We start from the raw sequence: 23,740 nt of genomic DNA, 5'->3' as shown, positions 1-23,740 counted from the left end.
ATGATGACTATAAAGTAAACAGGAAACATATATAAACCATAGATGTATAAATGGGTTTAGACTTACACGTTATCTTAGCCCTAATATAAGAACAATTAGTTCTTAGGACATGGCCCTACTCCATATACATCCTCATGAAAGGATTACTAAAAATATGGGCGCTGAAGCAAAGTGTGGTGAAGAAACTAGACAGTGCCCAGTTATCAGAAAGAACAGCATCTGGGGTAATAAAGGCTTGTCTTCAACCAAGCAGCCATCTAAGCAAGGAATCACCTCCGTCCACATGGAAAAAGCCTACCAGCCTAGGAGATCTAAGAATTGTAAAGAATAAAATCTAAATAGGAAGGAGGGAACCGTATCAGAGGTTAAATGCTGACTGCCCTCGTTGTGAAGGCTACGATGGCAGTAGAAGCCTCAAATCCATTTGAGCATCCAACATGAATTAAACCTCCATTGCAGCCCTCAGACCTAGTTCAGGGGTGTAATAATCTTGCTATCTAACCAAGAGCATGCTAGAGTTGATTATGAAAGATGTAGTTAAGTTAAATGTAACACCTTATCATTTCATCTCCATTTTGATCTATTTTAGATTTTTTCAATGTTAAGATTTCTGCTTTCATTTTGATTGTTGTTTTTCTGTTTTGTTTTGTCATTGTTATTGATTTTTTGTTTGTCTCTTGTTTTATTTTTGTATAATGTTGTGTATATTAAATCCAGAGTAGGTAAATTTACAGACAGTTACTTGATTAGAATTTCCCTAGGGTCATGGCAGGTTGTGGGGAAATGGGGAGCTAACAACAATACGAGAAAGAAGAAAGCGCTCTGATACTGATTGTGGTGGTGACTGCACATAGCTCCTTCACAGGACTGCATTCTTAAATCGTCTGATATGTGAATTGCATGGCAATAAACATATTGAAAAACAAAAAGTGGTAAGGTATATGATCCATTCTATACTGTTAAGACCTCAACTCCTACTGATTTAAACATATAGAACTTCTCGATGGAAGAAATTAGAATTAAATTGCTGTTTGGCTAAACTTTTGAGAATTGTATCCTCTCCAAGTTGATATATACAATTACTCATTAGGAGGGACTGGTGTACAGTCAGAAAATAAAATGCTCCAGGAGAGAAGCCTACAAATATCAACATGAAATACATTTCTACAACAACACAATCAAAGAAAAACAAAAGGGAGTAACCAGGATTACATAAGGGATGGGGAAAAGTAACATAAATCAGAGCTGGAGAAGGAACAGAGGACACACTGACCTTGACCTTCCTATGGTCTTGCAATGTAGAACTGTTTTCAAGTGATGAGAACGATTCAATCTTGCTAATTTTCTGGTGGTTGAAAAATATTGTCTTTCCTATTGTTTTTTTCCCCTTTAGCAAGAGTGATAAAGCATACATTTATAGGATGCATAGGCCAGGCATTTTGAATCAGCAATGCAAGGTGTTTATAGGATCTTTCTGGAAATATCAGCTCTCTGACACTTGGGGACCTTTGGACTAATTGAAGCTCCAGTATCTTCTGCTTAGAATAGGAACCAACTGACCCAGTGCAGAGCTGAGTATTTGTACATCTCCTCCCACTACCAATGAAGGTGAACTTCCCTGTATCCTGCCAAGTCTGGTTGGACTGTTTTCCTGGAAGCCCATGGCAAGAGAATACAATTATTTTCATACAGTGCTTATTGCACCGCTGAACGAGATGTTTTAATGAGTGAATGGTTGTAGTATTCTACGTTGCCGAGGGTAGAATTAAGTGAGTACTGAGGCACATCCAGTGGGTGTAGCAACACGGAAGCCTTTAGAGGCCCTCTTGAGATGGGTCACTAATAGAATTATTGGAGAAAAGCCAGACTGCTATGCTTAATGTGTGAATCACTTTTTATTACTTGAAATAATTTACTCACATCAGTTTTCTGTCTTTTAAAGGATATTTCTTTTCTTTCCAACCCATATCATTGGGCACTCCAATTGAAGCTCTTGACATTTCATAGTTTTGAATAACCTGATATTTTTATTGGTGTCTTATATTTCAGACATGGAACAGAAGAAGCTGGGAATCTACATGAGAAAATGGTAGCAGACAAAATTTCCAACATAATTTTTGCTCTCTGTACCCAAAGGTAAAGAAAAGGAGAGTCTTGTAAAACAGCAAACTTTGCACCAGAGCTTATGTAATTTAGCTAAACATCACAGGAACAAGACAGAAATGTAAAACACCACCACCACCACCAACACACACACACACACACACAAATCCTTACAACTGGACCACCTTCATTAAATCCAAAATAGACCATGTTGAATGCCTAAATATACACCTCTGGAACTATACATCATTTTACTCCCAAAACACTGTGGGGGTATTTTCAAAAATCTGCGTATGAAAGTTGTTAACTTTAATGCTAATAGTAAAAAATAGTAATATGTAACAGTAAAAAAATGGAAACAACTCAAATGTTCTTCAACTAGTGAATGTTTAAACAAACTATGATGCAGTCAGATCATAGAATACAACATTGTGGATGCATACATACAACTACCTGGATGAATTTCCAGAGAATTTGAGTGAGGGAAAACAAACCTCAACTCACATGTTATGGGATTCCATTTATGTAATATTATTGAAATGAAAATTTAAATCTTGTGGATAAGATAGTAGTTGCCAGAAGTTAAGTTGATGGCAGGAGGAAAGGAGTGTGGCAACATGAAGAAATCTTGTGATGATGGAATAGTCTGTATTTTGATGATATTCATGTCTATTTCCTATTAGTGATGTTGTATTATAATTGTGCTAAGTGTTAACCACTGGAAAAAAATTAGGGAGTGAGGGCACACGAGGCTGTCTCTATATTAATTCAAATAAATGCTTGGCTACTTATAATAATCTGAAATAATAAAAGATTACTAGGACTTGATGTTTGACAAAATAAACATAGAGTTGCTTTTAAAAATATGAACTAGTGACTGAAATGCTTTGTGTATTAGTTACCTGTTGTATGCAGAGAGACCCTCTATAGTCAAATTCCTCAGACAGGTAGGAAGTGAATGGATCTCTGAGATACATAGAGATACTGGTAGATGGTTATTATTTATTGGATTATTGCTGCTCTATGATTATATTGCAAATATGTTGTAATCATTTTAAAGGAAAATTAATTTTCTGCTAAAGTGACCACATTTACATAGAAATAAAAGTAAGATGTCTGTTTTGGCAAATCATGTCCCTTTAAATGAAAAAATATATAAATGAATATTACATGATTATAAGGCATGCAATTTATGTCAAATAGTACAAGTGTAAGTCGAAAGCATCACATTTAAATAATGAAATACAAAATGCATGCTCTAAGTTGTCAAGTGACTATTTTTTAGGGAGATGACATGTGCATTGTAGGTGTGAAATCATATCTTATTTTTAGACAATTGCAGGCAACGTACAGGTTAGTTGAGAAGTTGAAATAAATTAATGTTTCTTACTTTATATGACTTTTGATTTGTGGACAAGGCCAAAGTAAGTTGAAAAAAAAAGAACTTAAGCTAACAGTGAGAAAGGGGTCCATTAAAAAAATATCTTTCCAAACATAGTGGAAGATAAAATAGAGGGCTGAACCCTATGAAAAATAAAATACTCAAGCACATCAAAAAATTTCATCAAAGAGTTAAACAAACCCCACAGATTGGGGAGGAAGAGAATCTTTAATAATGACTCAAGGGATGAGGGACTAATTACTAACATCTGTAGAATTCTGTATATTAGTACACGACTCAAAAGGAAAGACATGAATGGCTAACAAACAGGTGAGGAAATGCTCACAATCACTAGCCATCCATGAAATGCATATTAAAATAACAATGAGATATCGCTTTACACCCACAATGATAGCCCAAGTTAAAAACAAACAAACAGAAAATAACATACGCTGGAGAGGGTGTAGAGATATCAGAACTCATACACTGCCATGTTTCTAAATACGTACAACTCTTGTGGAAAGTGTAATGGTGCTCCCTAAATAACTAGCATTAGAAATACCCTCAGACCCAGCAATACGCCTGCTGCGCATGTACTCCAAAGAAAGTAGAGACAAGAACACGAATAGACATATGCTCCCCATGCTCAGTGCAGGACAGTCTACATAGCAAAAAGCTGGAAACAGTTCCAATGCCCATCGGTGGAAGAATGAATACATAAAGTCTTGCGCATGCCCACCGTGGACTACTGTGACTCCCTAAGGAAAAGACAATGAAATCAGGCAGCACTTCATGCCCCTGATGGACGTGGAAACCAGTATGCTGAGTGAAGCTGGTCAATCATAAACAGGCAACGATTTCTGACTCCATTACTATCATAATGGGCAGCAAGGAGAAGATGGGCTTATGGTCCCGGCTCATGCAAGTGTCGAACCCTGTCTCTCAGGCAATGAGGTAGAGAGCCTACCTAGTGTCAGCAACCATCTAGCACCCCCTTTACATGTACATGTTAGAAACCATTTTGACGGAGGAGAGCTCACCTCGGCTGGGCTCAGTTTCTCAAGATGGGGGAAGAGGGAGAGGACCATTCCGTTTCTGCCATAAAACATTGTGCTAAGGCCACCGCAAGTCAAACTTTATAAGGTTTGATAAGCAAGCCTTCATGGAAATTCAAGTCAAGATGGGGATTGGGGGCATTGAGGTCTCTCCAAAAGTGATTACATTTATGCTGGTGGATAAAGTGGGTAGAGCAATCTTTCATTGGGGGAATGTTTTACAATGCTTATTTAGAACCCCAGGGGAGACGCCACCTGGTACTATGTTCCTAATTGTGCATTTTTGACCGAGCTTCTTTGTAGCCTTTTCTGTTCCTGAAACTCCCTCGTATGAGAAGCATGCTATTGCTTTCACGAGATTGTGGAATTGGTAGTCATCAGACTGGATTCAAATCTCTTCCTTTGAGGGCCCCAAATGAATGGTGACTCAGGACCACCAGATATTTACTATTTGCATGCTCTTCTTGCTTTCTGATGACATGTATTTGTCTGCTAGACATAGTTCTATTTTTCTGGATGAGTGTTATTGAAATTTTCTCCCTATCACCACCCTCCATTTTTTGGTGTAAATAATGTCCAATCACTTAAAAGTTTAATCTGTACAAGTCAACAATTCATGCATCGTAGTCTCAAGCCAGTGTATGCATGCATACTTTCCTTTTATCAACGATATTTTAAACTCTATGCCATTGACTAAATTGATGACACCATCCATAGACTCACCTTATTCCCCATGGGGATGATTGATAATGTTCTCTATCATACGATAATGATGGCTCTCGAGGTAACCAGAGATATATATAAGCCATGAATATGTAAATAGATTTGGGGATGGCACTGAATTTTGGCTCAATATAGAATAATTAGTTCTTATGACATGGCAATACGTGATACTCTGTCATGAAGCAATCACTAAAAGTTTGGAACATACGAGTGGCAGAAGACATCCTTCCTCAAAATAACCCTTACATTTAAAAGTGCCTTTGCTGAGAAGTAGTCAGACAATAGAGGAGACAAGGCCTACATCAAGGGTGGGGTGTTGGGTGATTATATTAAAGGCTTAGTGAATTATAAGTGAAAAGAAAGTAATTCCAAGAAAATAAAGATGAAAGAAAAGTAAAATTTAAAATGGAAAAACATTTACTTCTTCTTAGGCAACACTATATGAATTTTATAGCAGGCCTTAGTAGAGTAGTAAAGGATTTCTATTTGTATGTTCATTTGTGTGCCATGTACTCTTCCACTGACTGTGATTTTTGAATTTGGTTAGAATTGTTCTTTATGCTTGCTAGGCTAGTTTTGCATTATATTCTAGCTAATATCGTTTTATTTAATTTTACACTTTCTCTTTAAGATGCATGCTCTTTTTTATGGCTCGTATATATTCTCTCAGATAAAACATTACATAATGCATTTGGAGATTTTAAAAACCATTTTAATTGGAAATGTTATTAGGCATTTAATGCCCATAGACCACATTAGTTTAATTGTCTGTCTGTCTGTAAGTTTGAACTTTGGATAGGGTTAGAATTTACTTCTAAATGATGGTTTTATGTTTGATGATGTGACTCATCATCATTACCGCTGACTTGCCATTCATCTCTCCACAATGTTTTAAAAACTGGCCTCTGATACTACTGATGTACTGTGTCTGCTGCCTTCCCAACTGTTCTCAGAGTAAATTAGGTAATTAAGATCAAACACTATATTACAGATAATTGTCAAAATAAAACTCATTTTATATTAAAGGGAACAAATCTGAACTAGCTCCTTAAAAAAGCAGAAAGAGTTGGCTGATTTATGTCCTGGCTAGTAATGAAAATCAAATGTTTAATGTTTTAGAAATATTTTCCCTACATTAACCTTATAAATCTGAACTCCCTATCTATCTTTATTCATTTCTTAAACTAATGCTTTCTGAAATAAAACAATATTACATCTGTAAGTACAAGTGCATTTTTGAGGTCTAGAGGCTTGAAAGTATAAATATTGTCCTATAGTTTCCCTCTTTCTCAAAAATAAAAAAAAATAATAAAGAAAGGAGCATGTACTATCTTTCTAAAAATTACATTTGCAGGAGGCACTCATATCTGAAATTCTCCTTTTTGTGCCATTGGTTCTTAATCACAAGCTACCTCTGAAAAAGGTTTAATTTCTACTGAGTTTTTTGTACAGTAACTGTGTTTATTCCTTCCATTTTCTTTTAGTACTTTCCACATCAACAAGCTGATGAAACATCACCAAGCTGGTGGAACCATTCACTCTCCTATGCCAAGAAATCTGGGAGGCAGCCACCTGACCAAATGATTAGAAGAGACCCCCATTTGTACTCATTCCAAAGATAGGTTACCCAACAGAAATTATCAGAAAATATGACTAATACCACATGCAAGTGCATTTCAGCTGAGGAGAATTCAACAATGGTTATAGCATGACATTGACAGATAGCTTCCAGAAATTCAAACAGGGTTCAGACAAGGACATAAAGCAAGCATTTCACTGCTGGTGTTGAATGGGTCTTGGCTCAAATCAGAGAATACCAGAAAGATGTTTATTTATGCTTTATTAATTATTCAAAATCATTAGATTTTTTTGCATCATTATAAAATATTAATAGTGTTGAGAAGAATGGAAATTTCAGAATACTTCATTATACATGAACTAAGAGACAATTGTTCAAACAGGACAAGGGGAAAGTGAATGGTTTAAAATCAGGAAAGTTGGGCATTGGAGTTGTATCCTTTCACCATACATAATCAGTCTGTAGGCTGATAAATAAAAAAGAAGCTGAATTATATGAAGAAGAAAGCATCAGGACTGGCGAAATGCTTATTAATAACCTCTGATATTCTATATGCAGATGACACAACCTGCTTGCTGAAAGTGGGGAAAATGTGAATTTCTGATGAAGCTCAAGGACTGTAGCCTTCAGTAAGAATTACAACTCAGTGTCAAGAAAATCAATATCTCATATCTGGACACATAGTTAACATCATGCTAAATGGAAAATTGATTGAAGTTGTCAAGGAGTTCGTGTTGCTTGATCCACAATCAATGCTCATGGAAGCAGCATTCAAGGACTAAAAAGACATATTGCACTGGGTAAATCTACTGCACAAGCTCTCTTTAAAGTGTTGAAAACCAGGGCTATCATTTTGAGAACCACGGTGAGTCTGATCCAAGCTAGGGGATTTTCAATCTTCTCATATGCCTGTCAAAGTTGAATAATCACTAGGGAAGACTGGATAAGGATCAATATATTTGGATCATGGTGCTAGCAAAGAATATGGAAAGTATCATGGACTGACTGCCAGTGGAACGAACATATCAGTCTTGGAAGAATAGCCAGATGATTTTTGAAAGAAATGATTGTAAAATTTCATATTATGCACTTTGGACATATTTTCAGGAAAGATCAGTCCATAGAGAAATCACCACAACATATCCAAAGATATTTTTTACTTCAAAACAAATATCCAGGAACTGATGGTATATAAATTGAAATATTTCAGCAAACTCATGATGCACTGGAAGCACTTACTTATCTATGCCAAGAAATTTGAAAGACAGCTACTTGGCCAACTGATTGGGAGAGATCCATGTTTGTGTCCATTCCAAAGAAAGGTGACCCAACAGAAACCTCAAATTATAGCATGATATCTTTGATATTGCACACAAGTAAAATTTCAACAATGATTATAACACTTCATTCACAGGAAATGCTCAGCGTTCAGGTGGAATTCAGAAGAGAATATGTAACAAGGGATATCATTGCTGACGTCAGATGGATCTGGGCTCAAAGCAGAGAATATCAAGAAGATATTTACTTGTGTTTCATGACTGTATGGACTGTCACAAACTGTAGAAAACCTTGAGAAGAATGGTGACCCCTGAGCACACTTCCATGTGCTCTTTTGGAACTTGTACATGGATCAAAGGCAGTTGTGTGAATAGAACAAGGGAATAGTGCATGCTTTATAATCAGGAAAGGCACATGTCAGGGCTGTATCCTGTCACACATGTTCATTCTATATGCTGAGAAAATCATCAGAGAAGCTGGATTATGTGAAGATGAAAGTGGCATCAGTATTGGAGGAAGGTAATTAACAACCTGCAATATGTAGATGACACAACCTTGTTGGCTGAAAATGAGGAGGAATTGAAGCATTTGCTGATAACCAAGGATTGAACCATCAGTATGGATTGCAGATCAATGTAAGGAAGACCAAAATCCTCACAACTTGACCAGTAAGTAACATCAGGATAAATGGAGAAGAGGATTTCGTCTTCCTTGGATCCACAAGCAATGGTCATGGAAGCAGGAGTCAAGAGATCAAAAGGCATATTGCATTAGGTAGCTCTGCTGTACAGGCATATTTAGAGTACTGAAGAGCAGGGATGGTACTTTGAGGACTAAAGTGTGCATGACCCAAGTCCTGGCATTCTCCCTAGCCTCATATGCATGTGAAAGTTGGATACTGAATAAAGCAGACTGAGGAAGAATCAATGCATTTAATTGTGGTGCTGGAGAAGAATATTGAACGTACCCAGGACTGCTGAAAGGACAAATCAATCTGTATTGGAGGAGTTAGACCAGAGTGCTCTGTAGAGTCAAAGATGACAAGGCTTGGTCTTACATCCTTTGGACATATTGTCAGGACAGACCATTCCCGGGAGATGGTGTTTTGTAAAGTGGAAGGGTGGCAAAAGTAAAAAGAGGAAGGCCCTCCCAGATAAGGATGGATGTGGTGTCTGCTTATTACTTCAGATTTCTGAAGGCTGCTCTTGTTAAGAGCTGAATAGTCGGCTCAGACTCCTAACGGTCCTTGTACAAGAAACTCAGGGAGCCTCCGTATTCCTCGGTTTGAGCCCATTGTCCAAGGCTGGGGTCAGTCTGTCTGATCAAGGGCCTTCCTTCTTTGTGCTGATACTCCCTCCTGCTTATATCAACCATTCTTTTTTTCCAGGGATTGAGTTTTCCTGATATGTCCCAAGTAAGTGAGATGAAGTCTTCCAAGTAGCAATTTTGTTCATTCTTGTTTTCAGCACAGACTTGCTCGTTCTTTTGGCAGTCCACGGCATATTCTTTATTCTTTGGTAAAACTATCATTCAAAAGCGCAGTTTCTTCCTTACTCACTGCACAGCCTTTGCATATATGCTAGGCGATTGAAATATCTTGGTCCTCTAAATGCCCTTCAGTACTGTAAAGAGGTCACTTTGCAGTAATTTGCCCAAAGCAATTTGTCATTTAATTTCTTCATCGGTGCTTCCACCCATACTGATTGTGAATTTAAGTAAAATGAACATCTTGACCACTCCAATCTTTTCTTTATTTATAATGATAATTTTGGTCCTGTTATGAGAGTATTTGTTTTCTTTACAGTGAGGTGTAACCCATAACCAAGGTTGCAGTCTTTGATATTCTTGAGATTACAACTCCGACTGCAGGATGCTGACAGGGGCTTGCTCATCTTTCTGACAGAGGGAAAGAGCCTTACTTGTCTCACCCCCATTCTCATAGTCATGAACGTTTATTCTCTGACTCATTTTCTTACATGTATCTTCATACTTTATCTGCCTTCCTTCTCTTTCTTTGTGAGTGTATGTCTCCTTATCTTTTCTCACCTTTATAAGATACCAGCCAATTAGACCCCATTATATTCAGGTATGATGAGTTTTATTTAACTGAAAACATCTTCAAAAGAGAACTCATCTCCAATCAAGTGCATGTTCACAAATACTCTGCATATTTGAGGGGGAGGGGATGACGATTTATTTTATAGCAGGATTATAACTACATTCCTTTCCCTTGGATCTCTTCTTTTCCAAGTTCTGATTTCCCTGGGACTGACACTTTATATGCCATCAATGCTGCATCAAACTTACGGTTTTAAATCCTCTACAAATTGAATATTGAAATTCATTGCGGTTATCCATCTTATGACAGGAGTTCCTATTGCCCATCTTATCCTAGGGTTAAATTAAGTTTTCTTCACTTTCTGAAAATATGATCCCCGGGAATATTTGATTGCTTTAAATTCCACAGAACATTAATTGTTTTACAATATTTATCACACCTTATTAATTATATCTTTTGAACAGGGTCTCATTCCTATTGTATATGTCCTGCAATATATGATAGCAGGTGAAAGTTATATGCAGTAAGATTAGCAGTTTGAATCTGGTACATTCATACAATGGAATATTATGCATCAATTAAAAAGTGACAGCTTTTTTAACAGTGCAAGTCGTGGACAAAACTAGAAAATAATATGCAAGTTTGTCAACCTTATAAATGCAAGATAATTACAGTTTTGTCTAGCATGGAGTAGGAGGGCAGACAACCAACTGAACTGAATTCTTTAGACAAGAATGAAATGAGTTTTTATTGGCCAATAAGATTTGGTAAAAATGAATTCCCAGCTTCATGAACTCTTCTCATATGCCCCTACCCCAAATATTCCACAATTGGCAAACATATATTGATCCATTATTATTAAATATAGTCCACAATTTACTCAAATTTCTTTAGTTTTCATCCAATGTCCTTTTTCCATTTGTTGAGGACCTTCCTCTTTTTCATTACCCTTCCACTTTACCAAACATAATATTTTCTCCAGGGACTGATGTACCCTGACAACATGCCCAAAGTATGAAAGATGAAGTCTTGCCATTCTTGCTTCTAAGGAGTACTTGGGTTTCTCCTTTTAGCATTCCCTGGTACTTTTAATATTCTTCTCTCCAACATCTAACTTTCACATGCGTATGAGACCACTGAAGATACCATAACTTGGGTCAGGTGCACTTTAATAGCATCCTTGCTCTTTAATCCTCTAAAGAGGTCTTATGCAGCAGAATTACATAATATAATATATCTTTGGATCTCTTGACTGCTGCTTACATGAGCATTGATTGTAGATCCAAGTAAGACAAAGTCCTTCACAACTTCAAACGTTTCTCTGTTTATCATGTTTTTACCTATTGTTGCTTGTTGTAAGGATTTTGGACTTCCTTGTATTGAGTCATAATCCATACTGACAGCTGAACTCGTAGATCTTCATCAGCAGCTGCCTCAGGCCCTCTTCACTTTCAGCAAGCAAGTTGTGGAAGATGAGAGAGGTAAAGGACCATTCAGATAAACTCTTATTAAGGCTATATACTATGAGCATTATTTAATCACTTTTGGTATAAATCTTGATCATTCATGTTGCAGAGGTGGATTTTGTCATATTTCTCCACTTTAATGACCTCTTTCCAACTTTTTCAAGTCTGTACTCATTGGTCAGAAGTCACCATGCCTTGCCTACACTTAAACATAGAAGAATTCTTTCCCATTTTGAGGGCAGATTGTTTACCTTAAAGTTTGTTCTTTGAACTTTAAAATTCTATGGTTTGTTGAGAAATAAAAAATTTCATAAAGCCACCATTACAGTTTTGTACAGTTTGGTAATTAGGTTTTATGTCAACTTGAGTGGGCCATGATTCACCCATGATACGATATAACATAGTATGGTCAACTCTACAATGGGATCTTCTGTGGCCAGCCAAACTGTAGTGGGGATTATGGACCTCCTTAATCTGGTTATAGCCGTGATACAATGGAGGAAATTTTCATTCAAGGCATGACTTCGCTCATTTCTACTGCTGGATCTGGATCCTGCTACTGGTTCATGGACTTCCTGTTAAAGAGCATGTTGGACCAAGGAGTCCTCTGTGGACTGCTGACCTTGGATTTTTTAGACCAGTATTATATTTATTCAACATGGCATACACCAGCTCATGTGTTTTATGCCTCATCTTTTATGCTTCTTCTTTCTGATTTCTGCTCCTCAGTTCCTCCAGCTCTATGAGCAAAGCAAATGTAAAATGAGTCATTCATTTTACATTTGACCCATGGACTTGAACTGGACTGAAATAGCACATTTTTACAACCGTGTGAGCCATTACTTGATATAAATATTTTTTATCTACACACATACAATAATCACTGGTTTTGCTTTTCTAAAGAACCAGCCTAATACATAGACTAGTTTAATTACCTTAAAAGTTCCTCTATACTTCTTAATTTGTTGTTATAAAATTCACATATAATACACTCCCACAGTTAAATAACTTTTAAAAAGTATATATAAATCATCACAATCAGTTGTGGTGTACCCTCCTCTTCCTGCTTCCTTATTTCAAATGCCAACTTCTTCTACCATCCCACTAAATCATTGCCTCAATTATTATCTCTATACTTATCAGACACATTAAAAACTATGCTTCATATAATAAATAATAAAAAAGAATATAAAAACAAAAAAAAACAAGAATAAATGTACTGTGAAAGAAATAAAAGACCTCCAGCAATATTAAAACAACCCAGAAAGAAAATTTCTGCTATAGAGCCAAGAAATACTTAAAACTAGAGGAAATTCAGGTTGGGTCAAGAGGGAGGTCCACTAATCAGGAATCCCAGTACAATCAAATTTACAATAATCTCTGGTAACAAAGCTGTTCATGTCCCTGGAGTATGGCTAGAGAGGGTGATCGGCCAGAGGCTGAATACCAGTAGGTACTTTGCAGATGGATTTTGGGCTCCCAATGTCTTCATAGGCTCTATAAATGGGATGTTCACAATTTGAGTTTTGATGCCCTTCGTCAATTAAGATTTTGTTATTTATCTTTAGATCACACAAGCTGATGTTGTGATTCTTCCATGGGGATCTAGTGACTGCTTAACCCAGATCGCTGTTTCTTTGAGTACAAACCTTTAAGATGCAATATACTACCTCAATTGATAGTTGGGTACCATCTTCTTTCTTCACCACCCTTTGCTATAGCACCCATATCTTCGGTAATCACTTCATCATGGCAAGAACAGAGCAGGGTCTTATTAGAATAACTAAGAGTTATTGAATTGGGACTAAAATTAAATGGGACCTCACAATCCGTTCAGTTTCCATGGGTTATGTACAATCCTGCTTTACTTTTTCAGTCTCGTTATCATCTTATTACAACACAGCACTGAACCATCAACCATCCCACTGGATATAAGGCAATGCTATTGATAACATCAATAATTTATCCATTGGCATAAATTTGAAGTACTGTTGAGAAAGAAAGCTGTCAGTATAGTCCTTCTATGAATACACTTCATAAGTTGTTGCTTTGTGCAGATGGAATTCTCACATGACTGAGGCCTGTTTACAGTCAGCATGAGGCTTGGTGCTTCCTTACAGGGGAGGATGCTAGCCTTTCAGATGCATACATGTCATATTAATGCAGGAAGAACATTGAGATAGTAAATATATGGTGGTTCTGGATTCCTTTCATTGGATACCTGTTAAGAGAGGGATCCTAAGCCAGGCCCAATGACTGCCAATTCCATATTCTGTATTCATTTTTTAAACGAAGAGTTCAAGATATCTCTTGAAGTATAATACTTCCTGTTGCAGGAAAATATTAATATGCTTCAAGGAAATCCACGCTATACAACTGTTATTCTAATCTATGCACCAAGCACTAAAGCTAGTGATGAAGAAATTTTAGTATTCTACCAACTTCTTCAGTCTGAAATTGATTAAGCATGCAATCAAGATCCACTGATGATTTCTGGAGATCAGAATGCAGCAATGCAAACAAAGAGGAAGGAATATTAATGGGAAAAATGTGCCCTTGGTAATAGAGACAAAGCTGGGAATCACGTGATACAATTTTGTATGACGAATAAATTGTTAATTGCAAATAACATTTGTCACAACATAAACAGTGACTTTACATAAACAGACGATGAAGCACTAGTGCTGTAGTGGTTGAGGTAGCTAGTTCATTGTGCCAACCTGGCCGATAAACACATGTGGGATTAGTTGAAGGGCAGAGAGATAAATGGCTTAACAAGCCTTGCCTCTCTTGTCTCTTGCTCTTGATCATCAGACCAGTGTGTGGTTGCCTTGCTTTTCTTGTGCCTCAATTTGCAAGCTACACTATCTGTGGGACACCTAACCCGTGGTCTGTGCCATTGTAACTTGAGGTTCCTTCAAGACCTGCTTTGCCACACTATTGGAATTTACATCTCTTGAGCTGGGAACTGTCAGACTCTGTCATCTGGCTGACTGCTGGTGACCTGCTTTGTTGTTTGCTGCCTGTGCCTGGATGGCCTGAAGTGATCTACAGAGGACTACCCGGCAGCCCTCAAGACTTGAAGAATTGCCAGTGTCTCACAACTGTCTCATGAGAGTAAATTGCATTGAGCCATTTGTAGTACTTTATAATTTAATTAACTGCTCGTTTCTTATGTTATCTATCTTTCTGTATAAATAAATATAAAATTATTAGTGTTCTGGTTTTGTTTCTCTAGAGAACCCTGTCTAACACAGTGGTATGTGTTGAACTGCAATCTGCATGGTCCACGGTTCAAAATTGAGAGCAGCTCCATGGGAGAAAGATTGGGATTTCTACTCCCATAAATAGTTACAGTCTCAGAAATCCACAGGTGGCTGCTATGAGTAAGCATTTACTCAATTGCAGTGAGTTTCATACACATGAAACTTGCCAGATGAAATGCACAGGAATCAGATTGAGAAAATCTGTTGGAAGACTGGATAGAGAAGATCAATATCCAGCAAGATGAAACCTCAGGCTGAGTTACCTCACATTTTTGATTCTTAATATCAGACTATTTTTTTTCTTTTTAAAATCATTTTATTGGAGGTTCATACAACTCTTATCACAATCCATCCATCCATCCATTGTGTCAAGCATATTCGTACATTGTTGCCCTCATCATTCTCAAAACACTTGCTTTCTACTTGAGCCCTTGGTGTCAGTTCCTCATTTCCTCCTCCCTCCCCATTTACCCCTCGCTTTATGAATCCTTGATAATTTATAAATCATTATTATGTTGTCATATCTTACACTGTCTGATGACTTTTTTTAAGATGTGCTGATTCCAAAAATAGCACCATTTTCTCTCATAAGCTCTAGTTTTTGAGATAAAGAACATAAGCCATACACTACTCATCACTCTGCTTGCTCATAAAAAAAATCAGTATTTTTTAATGTGTTAGATGACCTGAGATAGAAGAAGTACAAATGGCTTTCTTTAAAGTAGCTTGTGTTGTAATAAATATTTAGGTCAAGTTGTACTTCACATGGTGTCCTATGGTCCAAAGATATATTTGAACAGTGCTAATTACTTGAACTTGGACCTTTCCCCAAGCATCACTTCAACTTTGTTGGAAACTGCATAGAAGTGAGTTCCAATGTGTTATCTTAAAAGGGTACAGAAATAAGAGTTCATGTATAATAAATAATTAACCCTGCTGGCATAGTGTGTCATGTGACTGGTCACCACAGTCACCTATTCAATCCCACTAGTTGTGCAAGAGGAATATGAGATTTCCTCCTCTCATCAAGATTTATAGCCTCAGGGCCAACAGGGGACATGCCACTCTTCCCATTGGGTTGCTATGAGTCAATCAACAGCCTGGTAGGAAGTTTCATATAATAAATCGAGGTTCAAATGTTCCAAAACTCAAAATACGTCTGTCAGAGTTCAAACTCCTTTATTAAAATAAAATTTGGGCACTGAAACTCAAGAGATAAGTTAGAATTTTTCTTACAAAGAAGCTTGTAATCAAACTAAACATTTAAACATTTAAAATAAATTATCCATTAACTTCTATATAATTAAATGTCTTCTGAAATATTTACTGCACAATTTGAAGAAGAAAAATTTAGATATCTAAAATATTTATGAAAGTTGCTATGAAGCCTTGCATTTTCTACACTCTAAATTGTCCTCATACCTTCGAGCTATGTCTTTTTTTCAATTTTGTTTTTTTATTTTACACTCTTTTGAAGCTGAGTTCTGGCTTTGTAGTATTCAATGTGTAGTCTCTGCATATATTGCACAGCTTCCCCTACCAAGAAGATTAAAAAACACTGCTATGTAATTGATTCTAACTCATAATGATCTTATAGGTCAATCACGAACTACCCCCTCTGGGTTTCCGAACCACTCTATATTGTAAATATGCTGATTGACTGATGGGTTCAAACAATTGACCTAAGGCAGCTAAGAGCATAACTAACTAACCACCATGGGTCCATATATAGCTCCATTTGGAAGTTCCTAATATTTAATTTTTTTTCAAATATTTCTTACCTTTTTTCCTGCAATTAAGGCATCTGACTTATTTTCATATTTAAAGCTATGATAAACATAAATAATATAATTTATTAGCTGAAAATATAGTAGAATACCACATAGAAAACTAGAGTTAATGAAATCTATCAAATGTAATTTTCTGAATTGGTGCTACAATAACACCAGGAACAGGCTTAAAATCCAAGAAATTAAAAAAATATATTTGGCTGTGTCATCAATTTCTCATATATCAGTTCAAGTTGTAAATGAAGAAAACTTTAAAAGTACATGACTAAAATACGACCTGGAGTTTATATCACCTGTATTTCTAGAGTATCTCAAGTACAGATTTGGTGCATTGAACACTAATAACAGAAGACTTAACCAGATGTGGTGTGACATCAAGAACATTCTGTATGAAGAAAACAAAAGGTCATTGAAAACATCATAGTATATGTTAAAAGAAGCACTGAGACTTGCTCTTAAACATAGATTATCTACAGCAGTGGTTCTCAACTTGTGGGTTCTGACCCCTTCGGGGGTCGAATGACCCTTTCACGGGGGTCTCCTGATTCATAACAGTTGCAAAATTACAGTTATGAGGCAGCAGCAAAAATAATTTTATGGTTGGGGGGCGGTCCCTACAACTGTATGAAAGGGTCGCGGCATTAGGAGGTTGCTTGCCACTGATCTAGAGCATATGGAAGAAATGATGAAGCAAAAAAGACCTGAATAGAAATGTTCAAAGCAAAGTTGGAGCAGACAATATTTGATAATAAAATGTCAAAAGACCTGGAAATAGAAAGCTAAACAGGAAAAAGACAGTCATTATAGCTCTAGGGAAGGGATTGGAAAAAAATTCTAGCCTTGAGGTGCTCTACTGAAGGATTTTTGAGTAAGATATTGAAGGTTGCGGCCAACCTCAGCAGCCAATGGAAGGCATGTAAAGGGTCATTATACCAAAGAGGACTGGTCAACATTCAATTAGTTCAAAGGAAGGAATAAGATCATGAACCGATGCTACTGAACGAAGAAGTCCAAGCTGCATTAGGCAATAGTGAAAAACAAGGCTCCAAAATGGAGCACCGACACAAATGTTTCAGAACCGGGGAAGCACTGGAAGCACTCACTTTATATCAGGAGAATCAGAAGATAGGCATCTGACCAATGAATGGGAAGAGATCGTGTTTGTACCCATTCCAAAGAACGGTGACCCAGCAATGTGGAAATTATCAGACAATATCAATAACATCACTAAGAAGTTCAGTATTGCTCATGAAAATTCAACAATGGTTGCAGCTGTGCAGGAAGGTGATTGAAATTCAAGACAGCTTTTGAGAGGGGGGCATGGCATGAGAAACATCCTTGTTGACTTCAGATGGATATTGACTGAAAGCAGAGAATACTAGAAATATTCTTCTTTGTTTCATTGACTATTAAAGGAAATTTGACTCCCTGGACCACAGCAAAGAGTGGATAAAATTAAGAAGAATGGGAATTCTGGAAACACTGCATTGTATTCAAACAGAAACTTTACATAGACTATTGAGATGATCATTTGAAGAAAACATGGGAGTACTGTGTGATTTAAGGCCAGGAAAGGTACGTGTCAGGGTTCACCATACTTATGCAATTTGTGTGTTTAGCAAATAATCCAAGATCATTGCAGGCACGGTGAATTATTTAATGTGTCTCATGTAGCTAAAGTCTGTATTCCCACCAAATGATCTTTTCCTGCTTGGGTCTGGGTAAAAGGGTGGGGGAAGACATTGGTAGGATTTTCGTGTTAGTAACTATTAACATAATTCATCATGGTTACCATCCTGCAGAACATGAAATAGCCCCTCTGATAACCAGGATGGAGAAATCTTATCACCAGTGAGAGCCAGGAGTGAAGTACATCCTCTGGACCATGAGGTCCCTATATGCAGTGAGACTCCCTGATCCAGAAAACAGCTGCAACATCAGAACTAAGAATCAGAACATGAGATAGAGTGGTAGATTCCCCAGTCCACCGAGCAAGTAAAGCTGAGTGCTCTTGGGCAGGAGGTTAGCTTGTGAAGTGGGGTGCCACTGGGTATTTATTTTTTGGGGGGGAGGGTTGAACTTTTTGACACAAGGAGGGGTTGAGCAGAGTATCTTCAGGTAGAGGCTTATAGCAGACTGGCATGCCCTTTGGACATTTATTAGCAGCCCTGGAAGAACTTTGTCACATGTCATGATTATCTGTATTCTGACTGAGCATGTCTCACTTGAACCGTAAATTTTTAATTTGTTTAATCAACCCTGTATAAATGAGCAATGTCTGTGAGTTCTGTATGGTCATTGCACTGAATTATAGAACTATGTAGCTGAAAATAGAGAATGTTGGTGTATGATGTGTTAGAAGTGTTTATCACTCTCCAAGAGAGAGAATCCAAATGTTGGATCTTCCAGTGTGGGCCCATGTGGTACCTTGCACAGCACCATCAGGCCATTGCAACTGTGTTGCGATGGCTTGTCCTCTACATGGTACCTTATTGGGGTTGGGGGTGGGAGGGCATGAAGACATCAAAAGCACTTCTCCCTAGCATGCTTAGTCATCTTGTTTGTCCACTAACATTCCATCATCATTGTCTATACTTTCATTGGGTATAAGGTATATGAGTAGGCTTGCCCAATTGATAAGAAAACAAAAATAATAATGAATTTGGTTTATGTAATGTTTTATTGCATTACTAATAAGAACCAAATAATTAAATAAATATTATGAAGATTATTTTTTTTAAATTTTCATCAAGACTGTTACATGGACTTCAGCTAGAAAGGGTATTTACTTTTCAACTATAGATAGCTGAAGGCATAGTACAAGTGCTTTTTTGATCTTGCTAAGAGATCAGATAAATCCATTTTAAAATGAAAACCTCTATATCAATCTTAGCATAATCAGATATGTATGAGTCTATCTACACCGATAGATATAAATATACTCCTCAGTGCTTTAAAAACATTTTTTTACAGTAGAGTGTATTACTTAACTCAAAGTTAAAGGGCTTACACTAAAATTCAAGTAATTGTAGAGGATTAGGTGTCATTATGTGAACATCTTTGCCAGCAATTACTGGATATAAAAATATGAAAACAAGTTCAATTTGTCTAAAATAGACATTTTCCTTTGAAAGGTAATGTGACTGCTTCTTTAGTTGTCTTCTTTCATAAAGAACTAGAAATTACAATCAGCCAGAGGACTGTCAAATATTTACTTTCACTTTTCTCAAACTGTGGCTTAATTGAGCTATAATATCAAATAAACAGACTTTACCTTTAACACTAATGTACCCCAAAGACAGTTTCTATTCATTTTGTCTGATTAAACTACATTAAGAGTATACACTTATTAATTTATAGATAAGATACTAATTGCTTAAATACTGAGTTCAAACCCAGACACTAATATGTGTGAAATAATTGGTTCTTGCTGTAGAAGGAAACCATAATAAAGAACTTGAAAGTGCTGTCACATTTCACATAACAAGTAAAATCTTAGAATATTTGAAAATATTCTGAAAGAAAATGTCTTGGGGCTTTCTTAATGAGAATGAATATGGTTTGAAAAGATCAAATAATATTCACATATGTCAAATACAGGTTTTAATAAGAGTTAGAGATAATGAATCAAATTAAAGTAGGTCAATTTAAGTCATTTATTTTCCAAAAGGAGGTATACATCTTAATCACTACTTGCTAAAGTATAATTAAAAGCAAAAAACAACATTTACCCAAGAAATCCATTAATATATATTTCAAAAAATAAAAATGAGTTATTTTATCATCTTTTAATTTCCATTCTCAACTTTAAATCAACCCAAATATTTTGGAGTTAATGTCATGTAGCTATGAGAGTGTAATAATAATTCAGATAATGAAATAATACTTATGAAAGCTGAATGCCTTTGCTTTCTCAATGACTTGCAATCGGGAAACAAATTAGATATTATCAAGTATATATATTATAAAATATTTTTGGAAATGCACATCATCTATTTGGAAGGAAATTATTTATTAAAATTGCAAACAACATACCGGTACCTTAGATTCAATAAAAATTATCCTTGTTATGCTAAATGCTTACACTTGGTAATAGCTCTCTAGTACTAGGCATTGAAGATGATGACTTCAAAGACATTGTTTGTGGTAGATAGTTCAGCCAACCTTTAGAAAGATGGCCCTATTCAATATAAACACTGAGGTTTAAAAACAAGATTTCATAAAATTGATAGTTATGAATATTTTAATGTTTGAAATGTTAATAAAAGTATCATGGTTACTTTTCTTTTAAAATTCATCATTTAGGATTATCCAATTAAGATATTTCTAGAAAGAGATTGTAGACGTTATCATTATAATTTTGTTTCTTTTTATTTCATTTAATAATAACCACCTTTTGTTTTTTTAATCACTTTAATGGGAACTCTTATATATATCATAAAATTCCATAGGTCCATCACCTCAAGCAGTATAGACAACTGCTATCAAATTCGGTTTAAAAACATTTTCTTCTTGAACTCCTTGATATCATCTCCCCCTTATCCCCTCGCATCCCCACCCTTCCCACCAAGGAACCCCTTTTCCCGCCACATATTACACATCCAAAATATCTCTTCACATGCAATTCTGTTGTTCAATCCCATCAAGTGGGGTTTACACCTATTAGCTTCCTGTTTCCATTCCCGCTCCTCTCTTTCCATATTTTCAGGGAACCATTACTCCAGTTACTATTTCTGAAGGATACTCTATCTTGGCTTTCATGCATTGAAAGATCATAAATATGCAAATGGACCCATGAAAATCTTACATGATTAATGAGGTAAAATAAATAAAAACCATAATAGTAAGGGCAGGAAATATTAGAGAACTAGAGGATATTTATGGGATTTACCAGTGCTATACAGTACTCTGGATTTATCTTCCTTTCCATGTGGTTCTTTTGAGAGGACTGTCCAATTATCTTACAGATGGATTTTTGTCTCCACTACATCCACCCATCTTCACATGAATTTGGTTTTTTGGTTATTTTTAAACTTCTGATATGTTTAAAAAGAAAAAAGTAAGAACCTGACTCAAAAGAACAATCCATAGCTTGAATCACAAAAATTTAGGGATTTAAAGTAGAATAGATCTGAAAACTGAAACAAATAAACAAAAAATCCACATTTTTCCCGAACTAAACTTGAAACCCAAATTTCAGAAATAAGTTTTTTTGGAACCCAAACAAAAATAGACAACTATCAATATTTTATTTTTTAAGTTGTTAAGGTGTTATATCAGTTCAATGATGATTTTTAAGGTGACATTGGAATCATTGAACATTTATTTTAGAAATTGGAGTTTCCATTTGATTTCCACATATACCTTTGTATAACACAAGCTTATCTAGCACATATAATGTTAGGGTACAGGTTATAGGGTACAGCACACAATGGTGCACAACCACAGCTATAGGTGACAGTTGCTGCTTTGTGGGATGATGCTCAGACCAGTCAGAACTCACTATGTCCACCTCACAGTCGACCTCTCATACACATTGCAGTCAGAAATGAGGACAATAAGTTAAAACTGCATTAAGGTCTGAACAGACTTGTATGTGAACAGAAATATGTCAGCGTGTACAGATTTTAAACCAACATTATTCCCATTTTAAGTATGATATTTTAGAATTATAAAATAGTATAGATTTTTTAAGGTTATACTGATTTTGATCTGGATTTAAACATCCTATCACACGTTAAAAAATTAAAATAGAAACTTACAGTTAAGAAGTCAATTCTGATTCATGGTGACCATATATGACAGGGAAGAAATATTCCTGTGGGTTTCTGAGACTGCAATTCTTTATAGGAATGGAAAGACTTCTTTCTCCTATTACACATAGTTTCTATATTCTATGAGTGAATAATTATATGCAGTTCATACATATACAGTTTTATTACAAATAAAAATATTTGAACATATCTCTATGATCAGTGGATGACTACAGGCAAGTTTTCTCAGTAATACACTTATCTTAACTGATATCAAAACAAAATGTCCAACCCAAATATTGCCTTCCATTGGATCTGGAAACCACTAAAATGCAAAACAGAGAGGTCACCTTAGAAGTTTATGAAAATTATCCTTGAATTTCAAATAAGCAATCTTGGTAGATTTTCTTTAAGGACAAAGGATCATGTGTTTTATCATAGAGAATTTCAAGAAAACAGAAAATTGAATTACACTGCGAAAAAAGTACCATATATGCTCATTCTTCAAGAGCAGCAAGGACTGTCCTACAACAATTCCACTGGGAAATCTTACCCTATCCAAGTTATAATCCTTACCTTTACAATCACACTTCTCTTTGTTACATGGTTAAGGAACATTAAATAAAATAGGCTGGATGAGTAATCTGGAGGAGAAAACAACGGGACCTGGTTCCAGGGGGACATGGGAGAGGGGGAGGTGGAGAAAAGGAAGTGGTGTTAACTAACTCAAGGACAAGGGAAAAACAAGTGATCCAAATTGGTAGTGAGGAGGGTGTAGGAGGGCTGGTAGGGTTTGATCAAGGGTAATGTAACCGAGAGGAATTACTGAAACCCAAATGAAGATTGAGTATGATAGAGGGACAAGAGTAAAGTAAAGGGAAATAGAAGAAAGAACTAGGAGGCAAAGGGCATTTACAGAGGTCTAAATAAAGGCATGTACATATGTAAATATATTTATACATGAGGATGGGGAAATAGATCTATGTGCACATATTTATAGCTTTAGTATTAAGGTAGCAGATGGAATTTGGGTCTCCACTCAATGACTCTACCTCAACGCAAGAATACTTTGTTCTATTAAATTGGCACTCCATGATGCTCACCTTCTTGAGATAACATTTATTGTGCCAACGTGGCCAATGAACACATGTGGGATTAATTGAAGGGCAGAGAGATAAATGGCTCTGTGAGTCTTGCCTCTCTTGTCTCTTGCTCTTTGATCATCAGACCAGTGTGAGGCTACCTTGCTTGTTCTGTGCCTCAATTAGCAAACTATACTAACTTTGG

This window comes from Tenrec ecaudatus, chromosome 6 (genome assembly GCF_050624435.1).
Source record: "Tenrec ecaudatus isolate mTenEca1 chromosome 6, mTenEca1.hap1, whole genome shotgun sequence".
In the NCBI taxonomy this organism is placed as follows: Eukaryota; Metazoa; Chordata; class Mammalia; order Afrosoricida; family Tenrecidae; genus Tenrec; species Tenrec ecaudatus.
The sequence above is the reverse complement of the archived record's forward strand: the minus strand, read 5'-3'. Positions refer to the sequence as shown.